General features: G+C 38.4%; 1 long non-coding RNA gene across 1 annotated transcript; it reads left to right on the top strand.

Moving 5' to 3' along the window:
* Window positions 1-6,637: 6,637 nt before the first annotated feature.
* Window positions 6,638-7,008, top strand: LOC123593816. Its single transcript, XR_006710553.1, has 2 exons — window positions 6,638-6,680; window positions 6,922-7,008. It is a non-coding gene; the product is annotated as an uncharacterized LOC123593816 (long non-coding RNA).
* The last annotated feature ends 7,482 nt before the right edge of the window (window positions 7,009-14,490 follow it).

A 14,490-nucleotide genomic window follows, 5' to 3' on the forward strand; every position in this document is an offset into this window, starting at 1 on the left:
TTCCGATTCTGTGTCTCCCTCTCTCTGCCCCTCCCCCGTTCATGCTCTGTCTCTCTCTGTCCCAAAAATAAATAAACGTTGAAAAAAAAAATTAAAAAAAAAATACTCCACTTACAACAAAGGACAAATAATCTAAGCACAAAATTAACAAGTAAACAACAGCTCTCAATGACACACTGGAACAGGTGGACTTAACAGATATATCCAGAACATTTCATCCTAAAGCAGCAGAATACACATTCTTCTCAAGTACACATGGGACATTCTCCAGAATAGATCACATATTGGACCACCAAATCAGCCCTCAACAGGTACAAAAATACTGAGATCATACCATGCATATTTTCAGATCACAACACCATGAAACTTGAAATTGACCATAAAAAAATTGGAAAGCCCTCAAATACATGGAGGTTAAAGAACAGCCCACTAAAGAATGAATGGGTTAACCAGGAAATTAAATTGGAAATTAAAAAATACCTGGAAGCAAATGAAAATTAAAACAAGACAGCTCAATCCCTTTGGGATGCAGCAAAGGTAGCCCTAAGAGAAAAATACATTGCAATTCAGGCCTATCTCAAAAATCAAGAAAGGTCCCAAATACACAACCTAACCTTACACCTAAAGAATCCAGAAAATGAGCAGCAAATAAAGCCCAAAGGCAGCAGAAGAGGGGAAATAATAAATATTAGAGCAGAAATGAATAATATAGAATCAAAAAAAAAAAAAAACAAAATCAGTAGAACAGATCAATGAAACTAAGAGCTGATTTCTTGAAAGAATAAACAAAATTGATAAATTCCTAGCTAGACTTCTCAAAAAGCAGACTCAAATAGATAAAATCACAAACAAAAGGGGAGAGATCACAACCAACAACACAGAAATACAGTTATAAGAGAATACTCTGAAAAATTATATGTCAACAAACTGGACAATCTGGAAGAAGTAGACAAATTCCTAGACAGTCACACACTACCAAAATTCAAACAGGAAGAAATAGAAAATTTGAACAGGCCCATAACCAGCAAAGAAATAGAATCAGTTATTGGGGCGCCTGGGTGGCTCAGTCAGTTGAGCATCCGACTTTGGTTCAGGTCATGATCTCACAGTTTGTGGGTTTGAGCCCCACATCGGGCTCTGTGCTGACAGCTCAGAGCCTGGAGCCTGCTTCGGATTCTGTATCTCCCTCTTTCTCTGCCCCTCCCCTGCTCATGCTCTGTCTCTCTTTCTCTCTGTCAAAAATAAATAAACATTTAAAAAATTAAAAAAAAAAGAAAGAAATCGAATCAGTTCTCAAAAATCTCCCAACAAATAAGAGTCCTGGGCCAGATGGCTTCCCAGGGGAATTCTATCAGACATTTAAAGAAGAGGTAATACCTATTCTCCTCAAAGTGTTCCAAAAAACGGCAATGGAAGGAAAACTTCCAAACTCATTCTATGAAGCCAGCATTACCTTGATTCTAAAACCCAACAAAGACCCCACTAGAAAAGGAGAATTACTGGTCAATATCCCTGATAAACCTGAATGCAAATTAAAAATGTGCGAATAAAAAATAAAAACTATATATATATATACATATATATATACACATATATATATAGTCATATTCATGTATTACTTTGATTAATTGAAGAAATAATGATAAATTCAAATATATAACTATGGATCAAAAAACAAGCTAAAGTATTACCGTGGTTGTCTTTGGGAAAAGGATTTTAATTGTTTGTTTATATTTTTGTGCCTTCATGCACTTCCAAAACGGGAACATATTATTTATACAATCAGGAAAAGAATATACATTGTTTAATTTAAGGTTCTGGTTCAAGATGGTGACATAGGTAGATCCTGAATTCACTTACTCCCACAGAGCCTAAAGCTGCATATGGAAATATTTCCTCTTAAAAACCTTAAAGGCTGGTTGAGTAATAACTACACATCAGCCTAATTAGAAGAAAACCACCTCAGAGCAGGTAGGAGAGGCTGGAACACAATCTTCAAGAAGACCCACAACCAGGAAGGAACTCAAAACCCAAGAGCTTCTCCCTGAGGAGCAAAGGGCTTAAACCCTCTATTGGACACTTCAACCTTTTTTTTTTTTTTTTAATATTTATTTACTTTTAAGTGTGTGTGTGGGGGGGGGGGAGGAGAGAGAGAGAGAGAGGTGGGGGGAGGCGCAGAGAGAGAGGGGGGAACCAGAGGATCCAAAGTGGGCTCCGTGCTGACAGCAGCAAGCCCGATGTGGGGCTCAAACTCATGCACTGTGAGACCACGACCAGAGCCAAAGTCAGACGCTCAACCGACTAAGCCACCCAGGTGCCCGTAGACACTCTAACTTTTAAAACCTGCACCTAAGAGATGAGCCACCAAATATCTAACTTTGAAAATCAATGGGACGCATGCCCTGAGACTCACAAGACTGAAATGATCTGAGAAACACCCCTTAAAGGGCTTGTGTGCTCAGACTTGGGTGCACCTGCCCCAGGGCCCAGCTCAGAGCAGCAGACCATACCCAGACTCAAAGTGAAGAAGGGACACCTGCTTATGTTGAAGCATTGGTCTGAGGGGCATCTGACACATATCTAGGAGCTTGCAGAACACTATCCAGGGATGGAGACTGGAAAGCACAATCTTCACGTTCTCCCTTTGCCATGCTCCAAAGCACCCGTATTTCATGCAAGGGAGCTTTTACAGGCATCTGGTGGCCTGATTTGTGCAGCTGCTGCCTAGAGGATGCCTCTTGATCTCCTGGCTCTGGAGGCCAGGGGAGTTTGTGGTCCCATGGGACTGTAATAATTGGTATCGCCCAGAAAGGAGCTCAAACCTCTGTCTGGCTCCCTAATTTTTGTGACTGCTTCTAGGGGACACTTCTGTATCACCTGACTCTGGTGGCCACTGCGGCTTACACTCATGAATCCCACGGATGTAACCAACAGAAAAAGCGTTCTTAAACAGCTTCCATCTCCAGGACAGAGCAAGAGGCAATAGACCCAGGAGCTCAGTCTTTCCACGTAGGAGACCTAGGTAATAATGATCATGACTGCGGTCTGAGGTGCAGGGTTCTAATTAAACATGCATCTTGGGACTGACTGGAATCCTTTCCAGAGACCTCAGAGGGCAGGTACTATATTCATGCTCACCTGCTGACATACTCTGGAACACCACTGTCTCCTGAAGGGCAGCTTTACACATACCTATCTGTTGCACTGGTTTTTGTTGCTGCCACTGCGGGGACACCCCTTGACCACCTAACTCTAGTGGCTTGCAGTCCTAGGTCCCGCTGAACTATGGAAAACAGAAAGACGGCTCTTGGCCAACTACTGCTCCCCAAGGTACCACACGGATTGCAGGCTGAGGCACACCCCTCCCCCCAATCTTTCTGTGAGGGAGGCCCCTATGATTGTCCTGGAGCTTTGGCCTGAGGAGCACACTTCAGGTTTAGCCCACATTTAGTGGCCCATCGAGTTGCTCTCAAAGAACGTAGGCCGTGGATGCCACCTTAGTGCTCTCCCTTTGCCTCGTTCCAGCTTGTCAGTATCTCCCAGAAAAGAGCTTATACACTCACCTGAAGCCCTGACTTTTGTGCATGCTGCCCAGTGGACACCTCTAGATCCCCTGGCCCTGGTGACAAATGGGGCTTATGTTTGTGGTCCCATAGGACTGCATATAGTTGCATAGTTGTAAAAGCTGATACCTGAGGATCTGGCTTTCAGTTGGCCTGAATCTAGGTGCTAAGACCTTTGGGACAATGACAGGTCTTGGCACATCCTGAACTAGTGGGAGCTATTAAAAATATAATAGGCTGCTTGGACAAGTACAAAGGTTTAAAAGACAACCAAGAGCTGATGCAGGGCTCAATAACAAGGTTCATCTCCTACATGAGGCCACTTCTTCAAGACTGGGAGAAGTGGTTGCTTCATCTGCTATAGAAACCAACACAGAGAGTAAAGCAAAATAAAGAAACAGAGAAATATGTTCCAAATGAAAAATCAAAATAAAACCTCAGGGGGAAAAAAAAGCTTAAAGAAACAGAGATAAATAATTTACCCAATAAAGAGTTCAGAATAATGGTCATAAGGATACTCACTGAATTTGGGAGAAGAATGGAACACAGTGAGAACTTCAACAAAGAGATTTAAAAAATAATAAGAAAATTCTAAATAGAAGTCACAGAGCAGAAGAATACAGTAACTGAAATGAAAAATACAACAGAGAGGTTCAACAACAAACAAGATGATGCAGAAGAAAAGATTAGTTAACTAGAAGGAAATCAATCAGAGCAGTGAAATCAAAAAAGAATTTTCAAAGTGAAGGTAGCTTAAGGGACTTCTAGGACAACATCAAGTAGACTAACATTCACATTATAGGAGTCCCAGAAAGAACAGAGAGAGAAAAGGGGGCAGAAATCTTATTTGAAGAAATAATGGCATAAACCTTGTCTAACCTGGGTGAGGAAACAGACATCCTGATCCAGGAAGCCCAGAAAATTCCAAATAAGAGGGGCACAAAGAAATCCACACCAAGACACATTTTAATTAAAATGACGAAAGTTAAAGACAAAGAGAGAATATTAAAAGAAGCAAGAAGGAAAAAGCCTCTTACCTACAAGAAACCCCCATAAGACTGTAAGTAGATTTTCAGCAACAACGTTGCAGGCCTGAAGGGAGTGGTATGACATATTCAAAGTGCTGAAGGAAAAAAATTTCCAACCAAGAATACTATGCCCAGCACAGTTATCATTCAGAAGTGAAGGTGAGATAAAAATTTTCCAGACAAGTAAAAACTAAAGTTCATCACCACTACACTGGCCTTACAGGAACGGATAAAGAGACTTCTTTAAGCTAAAAAGAAAGGGCACCAATTTGTAACAAGAACACATATGAAAGAATGAAGTTCACTGGAAAGATAAATATATAGTAAAGGTAATTGCTTAATCACTTACAAAGCTAACATGAAGGTTATAAAACAAAAGTACTAAAAGCTATGATTATAATAATTCAGTAAGGGATACATAAGACATAAAGATGTAAAATGTAACATTAAAAATATAATACATGAAAAAATATATAATACATGGTGGGGGGAATAATAATGTTGAGCTTTCCATTGGGATCAAACTCAAGTTGTTATCAGCTTCAAATAGACTGTTTCATTTATTTTTTAATGTTTATTTATTTTTGAGAGAGACAGAGGTGTGAGCAGGGGTGGTGGAGTAGGGGGTGCAGAGAGAGAGGGAGACAGAATCTGAGGCTCCAGGCTCTTCACTGTCAGCACAGAGCTTGCCGTGAGGCTTGAACTCACAGGCTGTGAGATCATGACCTGAGCCAAAGTTGGATGGTTAACTGACTGAGCCACCCAGGTGCCCCTAAAATAGACTGTTTTAGATTTAAGTTGCTATATATAAGTCTCATGGTAACCACAAAAGAAAACCAATAGCAAACACACAAAAGAGAAAGAAAAAGGAATACAAGCATACCACTAAAGTAAGTCAACAAACCGCAAAGGAAGAGAACAAGAGAAGAAAAGACTAAAGAGGGACTACAAAAACAGCCAGAAAACAACTAACCAAATGATGAGTTTAGTCCATTTACATTTAAAGCCACCATTGATAGATAAAAGTACATACCTATCAATAATGACTTTAAATGTAAATGGACTAAATTCTACTATCAAAAGACATAAAGTGTGCTGAATAGATATAAAAACAGGACCCATCTCTATGCTGCCTAGAAGAAACTCACATTTATTTATTTATTTATTTATTTATTTATTTATTTATTTATTTATATTTTGAGAGAGCATGAGTGGGGGAGGGACAGAGAGAGAGAGGGAAAGAGAGAATTCCAATTCCAAGAATTGAGGCTTGATCTCACAATCATGAGATCATGACCCAAGCTAAAATCAGGAGTCAGACACTTAACTAATTATACCACCTAGGTGCCCCGAGACTCACTTTAGATGTAAGAACAGACACAGACTAAAAGTGAAGGGATGGAGGGGCGCCTGGGTGGTTTAGTTGAGCGTCGGACTTCAGCTCAGGTCATGGTCTCAAGGTTCGTGAGTTTGAGCCCTGTGTTGGGCTCTGCGTTGACAGCTCAGCGCCTGGAGCCTGCTTCATATTCTGTGTCTCCCTCTATGTCTGTCCCTCCCCTCCTCACAGTCTGTCTCTCTTTCTGTCAAAAATAAATATACATTAAAATTTTTTTAAATAAAAGTGAAGAGATGAAAAAAGATATTCCATGCAAATGGAAACCAAAAGAAAGCTGGAGCACCTACACTTTTATCAGAAAAAAATAGACTTTAAAATAAAGACTGTAATTAGAGACAAAGAAAGGCATTACATAATGATAAAGAGTCAATCCAATAAGAAAATATAACATGTATAAATATTTACACACCCAACATAGGAAAACCTAAGTATATAAAATGAATATTATGAGACTTAAGAGAAGTAGACAGCAATAAAATGATAGTAGGGAATTTAATACTCCACTTACATCAGTGCATAGATCATTCAGACAGAAAACCAATAAGGAAACATTGGCCTTAAATGACACGCTAGACCAGATGGACTTAACAGATACTTATAGAGCATTCCATCCAAAAACAACAGAATACATATTCTTCTCAAGTGCATCTGGAACATTTTTCAAGATAGATCATATGTTAGGCCACAAAACAAGTATTTTTTTTAAGTATTTTTTTTATTTTTATTTTTAATTATTTTTTTAATGTTTATTTATTTTTGAGAAAAAGAGCACAAGCAGGGGAGGAACAGAGAGAGGAGACAGAGGATCTGAAGCAGGCTCTGTGCTGACAGCAGACAGCCCGATGTGGGGCTCGAACTCATGAACTGTGAGACCATGGCCTAAGCCAAGGTCAGACACTTATCTGACTGAGCCACCTAGGAGCCCCAAAACAAGTCTTAATAAATTTAAGAGGATTGGAATCATATGAAGCATCTTTTCTGGCCACAATGGTATGAAACTAGAAATTAATTACATGAAGAAAAATTAAATATACACAAATATATGGAGGTTAAACAACATGCTACTGAATAACCAACGGGTCATTGAGGAAATCAAAGGAGATATCAAAAACAACTTCAGACAGATGAAAATAGAAATCTAACATACTAAAATTTATGGGATATAGCAAGAGCAGTTCTAAGAGGGAAGTTGAAAGCAATAAATGCCCACCCTCAAGAAACAGAAAAAGCTCTCAAATAAACAACCTAACTCTCTGCCTCAAGAAACTAGAGAAAAAAAGAACAAATAAAGCTCAAAGTTAAGAGAAGGAAGGACATGACAAAGATTAGAGCAGAAATAAATGAAACAAAGACTAAAAAGACAACAGAAAAGATCCAGGAAATTAAGAGCTAGTTCTTTGAAAGGATAAATCTTTGACAAATCATTAGCTAGACTCACCAAGAAAGAAGTGAGTCAGAAATGAAAGATGTTGCAACTGACACTAGAGAAATACATAGAATCATAACAGACTGGTATGAACAATTATATGCCAACAAATTGAATAACCTAGAAGAAATAGATAAATTTCTACATACAGTCTACCAACACTGAATACTGATGAAATAGAAAAATCTGAACAGATCAATTATTATCAAGGAGATTGAATCAGTAATCACAAACCTCACAACAAATTCCAGGACCAGACGACTTCACAGGTGAATTCTACCAAATTTGCAAGGAAGAATTGAGACCAATCCTTGTCAAATCTTCCAAAAAATAGAATAGGAGGGAACTCTTCCTAACTCATTTTATGAGGCCAGTAGCACCCTGATACCAAAACCAGACAAGGATGCCAGAAGAAAAGAAAATTACAGGTCAATATCCCTAATGAACACAGATGGGAAAATCCTCAATCAAACATTAGCCAAGAGCATTCACAAATACATTAAAAGAATCATGCACCATGATGAAGTAGGATTTATTCCAAGGATGCAAGGATGGTTCAACATCCACAAATTAGTCAGTGTCATACATCACGGCCAACTATATAGCCATCTGAATAGATGCAGAAAAAGCATTTGGTAAAATTCAACCAACATTTATAAAAAAAAAAAAAAAACTCTCAACAAAGTTGGCATAAGAGGGAATGTACCTCAATATGATAAAGCTAACTCCATACTCAGTGGCAAAAAGCTGAAAGCTTGTCCTTAAAGACCAGGAACAATACAAGACATTCCATTACTCACAGATGGAAATAACTAATATTGTTAAAATGTCCCTACTCTGCAAAGCAATATACAGATTCAATACAATCCCTATCAAAATTAGAATGGCATTATTCACAGAAATAGAAACCATAAAAGACCCTGAACAGCCAAAGCAAACTTGAGAAAGAAAAACAAAGCTGGAGACATCATGCATCCTGATCTCAAATTATATTACAAAGCTATAATAATTAAAACAGTGTGGTAATGGCACACAGAGATCAATAGAATAGAGAGCCCCAAAATAAACCCATGCATATATGGTTAATTAACTTACAAGAAAGGAGCCACAAATATTCAATGGGAAAAGAGAAGTGTCTTCAATAAATGGTACTGGGAAAACTGAACAGCGAAATGCAAAAGGATGAAGTTGAACCACTATCTTCTACTACACACAAAAATTAACTCACAATGGATTAAAGACTAGAGGCACCTGGCTGGCTCAGTTGGTAGGGCACGCAACTATTGATTGTGAGGTTAATGGTTCAAGCCCCACACTGGCAGTACCATTTGCTTTTAAAAAGTTGTGAAAAATGGATTAAGACTTGAAAATAGACCTAAAACTATAAAAATCCTAGAATAAAACCTAAGTGGCAAAATGCTTGACATAGGTCTTGGCAATAATTTTTTGAATCTGACACGAAAAACAAAAGCAACAAAAGCAAAAATAAACAAGTGAGACCACATCAGACTAAAAAGCTTTTGACAGTAAAGAAAACCATCAACAGGGGCGCCTGGGTGGCGCAGTCGGTTAGGCGTCGGACTTCAGCCAGGTCACGATCTCGCGGTCCGTGAGTTCAAGCCCCGCATCGGGCTCTGGGCTGATGGCTCAGAGCCTGGAGCCTGTTTCCGATTCTGTGTCTCCCTCTCTCTCTGCCCCTCCCCCGTTCATGCTCTGTCTCTCTCTGTCCCAAAAATAAATAAACGTTGAAAAAAAAAAATTAAAAAAAAAAAAAGAAAACCATCAACAAAATGAAAAGGCAACCTATCGATTGGAAGAAAATATTTACAAATCATATATCTGATAAGAGGCTTATAACTAAAATATATAAATAACACAAGCAACATAATGGCAAAAAAAAGTCCAATTAAAACTTGGGCAGATCTGTGGGAATGCAAGCTGGTGCAGTCACTCTGGAGAACAGTATGGAGGTTCGTCAACAACAACTACCCTATGACCCAGCAATTGCACTACTAGGCATTTATCCACGGGATACAGGTGTGCTGTTTCGAAGGGACACATGCACCCCCGTGTTTATAGCAGCACTATCAACAATAGCCAAAGTATGGAAAGAGCCCAAATGTCCATTGATGGGTGAATGGATAAAGAAGATGTGGTGTGTGTGTGTGTGTGTGTGTGTGTGCGCGCACACACACACACACACCATGGAGTGTTACTCGGCAATCAAAAAGAATGAAATCTTGCCATTTGCAACTACATGGATGGAACTGGAGGGTATTACACTAAGTAAAAGTAGTCAGAGAAAGACAAAAATCATATGACTTCACTCATATGAGGACTTTAAGAGACAAAACAGATGAACAGAAGGGAAGGGAAGCAAAAATAATATAAAAACAGGGAAGGGGACAAAACAGAAGAGACTCATAAATATGGAGAACAAACTGAGGGTTACTGGAGGGGTTGTGGGAGGGGGGATGGGCTAAATGGGTAAGGGGCACAAAGGAATCTACTCCTGAAATCATTGCTGCACCATATGCTAACTAATTTGGGTGTAAATTTAAAAAAAAAAAAAAATTGGGCAGATCCGAATAGACATTTTTCCAAAGAAGGCATATCTTGGCCAACAGGTGCATGAAAAGAGGCTCTATAACATTAATCACCAGAAATAACAAGTGTTGGCAAGGATGTGGAGAAAGGGAAACCCCTGTGCACTGCTGATGGGAATATAAGTTGGTACAGATACTATGGAAAAAAGTATTAAATATTAATATTATATATTAAAATAGACCTACATATGATCCAGTTATTTCACTTCTGGGTGTTTATCCAAACAAGATAAAAACACTAACTCAAAAAGGTATATGCAACTCCATGTTCATTTCAGCATTCCTTATCAATAGCCAAGATATGGAAATATCTTTTTTTAAACTATTTTTTATGTTTATTTATTTATTTTGAGAAAGAAAGAGAGCCAGGGAGGGTCGGAGAGAGAGGGAGGGAGAGAATCCCAAGCAGACTCAGTGCTGTCAGCACAGAGCCGGGCGCGGGGCTCCATCTCACGAACTGTGAGATGGTGACCTGAGCCGAAATCAAGAGTCGGCTGCTTGACCGACTGAGCCACCCAAGCACCCTGATATGGAAACAATCTAAATCTCCATCAATGACTGAATGAATAAAGAAGCTGGAATATTATCCAGTCACAAAATTTGTAACAACATGGATAGACCTTATGAGAATTATGCTTAAGTGAACTAAGTCAAATCAGAAAAAGATAATTACTGTGTCATCTCTCTTACATTTGGAATCTATAAATTAAATAAATAATAAATTAGCAAACCAAGCTCACAGATACAGAGAAGAGATTGGTGGCCGCCAGAGGTGGTGAGCGAGGGGTGGGAGAAATAGGGAAAAAAACTAATTGATGGATTTAGTCATGTACTGCACTAATACCTTTGCCTGCAAGACTTCACAGGTGCTTGTTCAACAATGGAACACAGGAGTCAAATAACGCCTGTAAAGCTGAGGGCTGGAATGACATTAGACATTATTGGATACACCCACATTTTTGCACCTGCGGTTTTATAAGCTCAAGTTAGAAAACCTATCACATTAATAAAAATAAAAATATTGTCTTCAAATTTTAACAAGCATAACAGAATTATGTAACAATTCCCTTTGTAATTATAATAATTACCACCTTTCTTCTAAAGGGTAAACTAACATATTTTAAAGAGGTGATTAAAAATATAGAGCCACTTTTATGGAGAGCAATACTCTTTAAAAAATTCCAAGTGTTCAAGAGACTCATTAAGCCTCAGAAAAACTCAAATAAAATATTCAACATCATTCTAACTTAGACTAAGCACCAAAACAAAACAAAAATCATAATTAGCTTAATACAGGTACAAAAGAGTAATGTTTATATCTATCCCACTTAGTTCAGCAGATCAGAAAGGAGTATGTATTTTTTTTAAATATATTATCCTTTTCTTTTTTTTCAAGTTGTTATTTGAATTCCAGTTAGTTAACATACTGTGTAATATCAGTTACAGGTGTACAAATAGTGTTTCAACACTTCCATACGATACCCAGAGCTCATCACAAGTGTCCTCCTCAGTCCCCATCACCTACCTAAACCATCCCCCCACCCACCTCCCTTCTGGTGACTATCAGTTTGTTCTCTGCAGTTAAGAATCTGTTTCTTGGTTTAGCATTCTCTCTCTCTCTCTTCTCCCTTTTGCTCATTTGTTTCTTAAATTCCACATGTGAGTGAAATCATATGGTATTTGTCATTCTCTACTTATTCACTTAGCATACATAATACTCTGTAGCTCCATCCATGTCATTGCATATGGCAAGATTTCATTCATTTCATTCATTTTTTATGTCTGTATTTGTATTCTTCTCTCCTAAAATTTTCACGTGTTTCTTATTGGTTATATTTTTCTTTTGAGAAATTCTAGGTTTTCATTGACTTCAGTTTCCTTATAGAGAAGTTTTGATAGGTGCTTTAAAATTTTGGGTAATTCTAATATTTGGGTCACCTTGAAATTGACATCTCTTGATTTTCTTTGAAAACAGGTCACCTTTCACTGACTGTTTGCATGCTGACTATTGCGTTTCCTTTTAAAACTGGCCATCCTGTTTTTATTCTTTGCATGTCAAGTATTTTGGATTGTGTCTTGAATAATTACCTTGTGAGATTATGGGTCTTGTCAAAATCTTCTAGAGGATGTTGATTTTTTTTTTTAAGTAGATATTCAACACAGTTAGGTTCAGACCGTAAGTACTGTCTCTTCTTCTGTGGGCATGGGTTCTAAGGTCAGCTCAGTTTTCAAATCATTGGCTATGCTGCTTCGGGCATGTCCCAAGTGTGCAACACTCAGACATTTGTGAGGGATTTGAGCATAAGTTTATACTGTGGTTTAGTTCTTAAAGTCTTTGCTATATGGCTCTCAATCTGTCCCTTGCATGTGTCCCTCAAGAATAAGCCCAGGACTGAGGCACCAGGGTGGCTCAGTTAGTTAAATATTTGACTTTGGCTCAGGTCATGATCTTGTGCTTTGTGAGTTCAAGACCCACGTCAGGCTCTGGGCTGACTGCCCAGAGCCTGGAGCCTGCTTTGGATTCTGTGTGTCTCTCTCTCTGCCCCTCCCCTGCTTGTTCTCTCTCTCTCTCTCTCTCTCTCTCTCTCAAAAATAAAGATTAAAAAAATAAAACAAGTAAGAAGGAATAAGCCCAGGACTAGTGCCAGTTTATACACAGAATTAAGGGATCACTTACCCAGCTCTCTCATCCCCAGAATTCACTCTTGCTCAGATCAGCTTCCTTTCCTGCTCTTCTGGCCAAAAAGGTAGGTTTCTTTCAGTGTTTGGGCTGCCCGTGTTGACCGGTGGAGTTCTGCTGGGTGTTCACTCTTGGTTCAAAGCTGGGAGAGAAGGCAAAAAATAAAACCATAAAACTTTACTCTGTATGAGTCGATTTGCCAAGTTGGACTTCCATTCCATATTCGGTAATGCTTTCATTTAGGTTCTAGAGGCCAGAGGTGTATTTTAGTTGGGCTCTCAGTTGTAATTATTGGAAGACAGAGTTTGATTAGCTGTCTGAAAGTCCTATTTTTTTTAAGCATTTTCCCATATCATTAAAACTCTTAGCAATACCAATTTATGATTTCATTCTATTATATCATGTATATTTTAATTATCCATCAATTTTCTTAAGTTATTTTTTTTTAATTTGTAATATTTTACTATTACAGTGATGTGTGAATTTGCATCTAGTTTTCTGATTATCCCTTTAGGATATATTTTTGGATACAGAATGAAAACTAGTTCAAAGATTATGATAAGGCTCTTAAAGCATATTGCCAAACTGCTTTTCAGACAGGCTTTACTAAAAATAAAACATGATCTGCAACTTTTGCCAATTTATATAGAGAAATAGATTCTTAAAATTTGAGATCACAATTAAACAAAAATGTTTTTTTATTCTCATGTTTTTCTTTTGTAAACTAGTTTTTCTATGTCCATTACCCATTTATTAGAACCATAGTTTTCTAATAAATTTGTATGAGTTATAAATATATAAAGAAGAAATTATATGTGTATCTGCCCATTAGTGCAAGAAAACAAAAACAAAAACAAGAAAACACACACACACACACACACACACACACACACACACACACAAGAACAAGCCAGAAACTAATGAAATTGTTTATTTACAGAGGTAAAGGGAACAAAGTAGGGAAAACAGGGGAATGAATGGAGGAGAAGAGTTAGGGTGAATGACACTTCTCTGATTATACATTTTTGTGTAGTTCTGACTTGAAGAACCATGTCAATGTTTTACAAACTTTAAAACATTACATGGGGAGTCAAAACTGATATATAAACAGAAACAAATGAACCCAACTGTATTGCAAGTAAATAACCAACCTAAGTAACTTTAGGGAACAATATATTAATTGAATAGCCAAAGGCTAAACACAAAAAGAAGTATATACATTAGCAGGCATGTTGGTGCAGTAGTGTATTTGAGGATTGAGCAAACAAATAAACAGGGGATATGAGGTCTACTTTTCAAAGGAGTTAAAAATAAGGGATGTCTGGGTGGCTTACTCAGGTGTCTGACTCTGGGTTTCCACTCAGGTCTCGAGCCCATTGGATTCTCTCTCCCACTCTCTCTTCCCCTCCCCCTCCCCCTTTCACGCATATGTGTGCCCACACTCTCTTCTCTCAAAATAAATAAATTTTAAGAAAATTTTTTAATGTTGATTTACTTTTGAGAGAGAGAGAGAGAGAGAGACAGAGTGCGAGTGGGGGAAGGGCAGAGAGAGGGGGAGACACAGCATCCAAAGCAGGCTCCAGACCCTGAGCTGTTAGCAGAGCCCGACGCAGGGCTCGAACCCACAAACCACGAGATCATGACCTGAGCCGAAGTCGGACGCTTAACTGACTGAGCCACCTAAGTGTCCCTCAAAATAAATAAACTCAAACAAAAAAATAATAATAATAATAAGAGGGGAAGTTATAATGGACACTGTGGTGTTGGATTGGGATTGGAAGTGTCAGCACG

The sequence above is a fragment of the Leopardus geoffroyi genome, chromosome D4, assembly GCF_018350155.1.
Source record: "Leopardus geoffroyi isolate Oge1 chromosome D4, O.geoffroyi_Oge1_pat1.0, whole genome shotgun sequence".
Classification (NCBI taxonomy): Eukaryota; Metazoa; Chordata; class Mammalia; order Carnivora; family Felidae; genus Leopardus; species Leopardus geoffroyi.